Here is a 3,445-nt window from a genome sequence, read left to right as displayed (position 1 = left end):
TGTGTTGTGCAGTTTTATTTCAAAAGATATGGCAACAGGAACAGTTCATCTGTGGTGAAATAGAGACATTTATTTCCTTAATCCAAACAAAACCCTTCACTAAATGTCATAAAACAAATAATCCATGGCCTGTAGTCCATATAATGTTTCTACGGAGGATCAGCTGCTGAGTCCCTGTTTCTGGCTCTTCTGAAGGTCAGTTCCAGTAAAAACAAAAAATCTAAACCAGTCCATGGGTCACACCATGTCTACCTTAGATGAAAGAACCCAAACATAACAAGTTGCATTTTACTAATTTATTGAGCAATTGTTTCCTTTAAACAGTGACATCACTGTCATGTTTTAAATTGTTTAAACAAACAAACAAAAAAGAAAAATAATGTACCAAGCAGAGAACAAATAAAAATGTTTAAAGGCATTATTATACATTGGACAATGTCCTCCAGAAGTTCAGTGTGTGTGGTCGAGGTAACGAGCTCGTTTGGGTGAAGCATGATGTCGTGCATCTTCCCAGACTTCAGAGCTTCATTTACAGACTGGATCATTGCAGGTCTGGTGTTCCACCTCATCTCTCCACAGCTGGACCAGTCCAGAGCCTTGTGGAACCTAAAAGTGAAAGAAGACGTGCACGAGTCAAAATAGTGTTACAGTGACTACAAATTACAATCTGTTGACCTTTCTTCTGGAAAAATATTTTATCAAAAACAAGAGATTTACAATTGAAATTAAGTCAAAAAAATGTGACATTTGCAATTATAAATTACAGAAGCTCAGTTTTTCTTTATTTATTTCACTTATCATATATTATAATTATTTAATGAGCCTCACCAGGCAGAGATTACAAGATGTTATGTATCTTACCTGCTCTGTTGAAGTGTGTGACAAGGGTCTTTGTGTCCAAAGCTGTTTAACAGTTTGCTTCCAGAGCTAACAGCTTCCTGTGTTAGGTAGAAAAATCAAATTAAATTAAAGACAAACAAAAAGCTTAGTGCTACTTCTTGTGCCATGCTTTATAAAACAGTTATTGAATCAAGTATTTACTTATGTAGGTAAACATAGATGTTTTAAAACCTGTTAAAATACACCAGAATGCAGGAAATAGCAGCTACTTTTTTTTAAAAGTTATGGGGGAGGACCCACAGACCTCGCACCAATATGTCCCCCCTACAATAACCGTTATTATAATGTATGTGTAACCAGCCTTTCATATAAGAACTGGGATATTTTTACCGGAGAATGCGTGCACTTTAACCAGGAAGAGTTCGGTTGTTTTTTTTACATTCCAAACAGCAACAGATAATAAAGATTTTAACCTAAAAACCCACATAACAAAGCAGAGCATAATTTTTAAATTAAAAGGGACACGGTGGAGAAAAATGCGCTGTTTGAGTTTATTTACTGACGGTAAACAAAGCAGCTCCTCACAGCTGAGACTAAAGTTTAAAGCAGCACAGCACCAACACAACTCTCATGAAGTTCAGGGTTATTTGACACTTTCCTGCTCGTTCTGTGAGTTTAATAGACAGACAGTTACTTCTTACCTTGCGTTGCAAACTATTTTCAGTTACTCGGTACCGCTTCGCTCGCTGCTCCTCCCACCCTCTCGGTGAAAAGCTACGGTTCGAACAGTTGACTTCTGGGAAATGTAGTCCTTTTGACTTGTGTTAAAGTGAAGGCTTACTGAAAGAAAACTACAAAATAGCTGCGTCCGTGTTTTTTTTTTTTTTGTTTCATTTTCATTTTCGGTTATTGATCGGTTCCCGCTCCTGTCTGCTCCCGTTAGCTTTCAGTCCGGTCACGTCCCGGTCATGTGAGTTATAATGAGGTTGACTCCGGTCCCGCCGGAATCAACGTGACCCACGGTACTCCCGAAAAAATGTCATCCTCTATTGTGGGCAGAGTTTGTATGCAGCTGCATTTTCAGTCATTTGTCTAATTGTAAAGTGTAAAGACTTTTAACCGTGTGCCCCAGGAGCTACATTTCACTTGTTTACAGCTTTATGAACCTGACCCTTTGCCCTGGATTTATACAGCCTGCCAATGCATGGCTAACCATGACCAGAAGGTTTTCTTTTCTATCTGGAGCAGAACCAAAAGAACTTGTCACCTCTGTTATGTCACCTGTGTTATTCTACAGTTTACTTTTCATTATCTGCTTGGCTTCCTACCTCTGCGTGCTTCATGATGGGGTTTTGACTCCTGGTTTGGACAAAGAGGAACCTCAAGTTCAGGAGCTGATTAAGTCGACTTCCTTCTTTACAGGAAGTTTTGCCTTTTGCTTTAACACACTGGCAAACCTTGGGCTGCCTTGTTGGATTAACTGAGTAAAATCATCCCAGTGGCACAGAGTCAGTGGTTTACTTCTATGAAGAAAGTACAATTTAAGCAGAAATGACAAAGAATGTACTCTAGTTGCTGCTTTTGCCTCAAATCTTTTATTTGCTTCTGTTTTCAGAGGCCGGAGTGTCTTCGTCTGTACACCCCCCCATTCATCTTAGCACCAGAAAAGGACAAACAAACGGAGCTGGGCGAGACGTTTGGAGAGGCATCGCAGAAATACAACGTGCTGTTTGTGGGGTACTGTTTATCTCACGATCAGAGATGGCTTCTGGCTACGTGCACTGACCTGTACGGGGAGCTACTGGAGACCTGCATCATCAACATAGACGTACCCAACAGGTAGGGTGGATTACCAGAGGAGCTCCACACAGCTGTTATGGAGTATTTTGGTTAGTTTTTTTGTTTCTGTGCTGTTCGTAAAATGTCATAAACCGTTGGCTGAATTTCAATGAAAAGCCAAGCGAATTGATTTTTGCTAATTACCGTATTTTTCGGACTATAATGCACCGGATTGTAAGGTGCAATATCACTGAACGGGTTTGTTTTCATACATAAGGTGCACTGGATTATAAGACGCATTAAACAAAACAAAGCAGTCAGATAAGTCAAACTTTATTCAACTCATTCACAATAACCACATAAAATCAGTTCGATGTCAGTAAGCACAACCAGAATTAATACAAACCGGATTCCAAAAAAGTTGGGACACTAAACAAATTGTGAATAAAAACAATGCAATGATGTGGAGATAGTAAATGTCAATATTTTATTCGTAATATAACATAGATGACAAATCAAAAGTTTAATCTGAGTAAATGTAACATTTTAAAGGAAAAATATGTTGCTTCAAAATTTCACAGTGTCAACAAATCCCAAAAAAGTTGGGACAAGTAGCAATAAGTGGCTGGAAAAAGGAAATTGATCATATAATGAACAGCTGGAAGACCAATTAACACTAATTAGGTCAATTGACAACATGATTGGGTATAAAAAGAGCTTCTCAGAGTGTCAGTGTCTCTCAGAAGCCAAGATGGTAAGAGGATCACCAATTCCACCATTGTTGCGCAGAAAGATAGTGCAGCAATACCAGAATGGTGTTACCCAG

Source organism: Nematolebias whitei, chromosome 14 (genome assembly GCF_014905685.2).
Source record: "Nematolebias whitei isolate Nwh7 chromosome 14, NemWhi1, whole genome shotgun sequence".
In the NCBI taxonomy this organism is placed as follows: domain Eukaryota; kingdom Metazoa; phylum Chordata; class Actinopteri; order Cyprinodontiformes; family Rivulidae; genus Nematolebias; species Nematolebias whitei.
Note: the sequence above shows the minus strand (reverse complement) of the source record.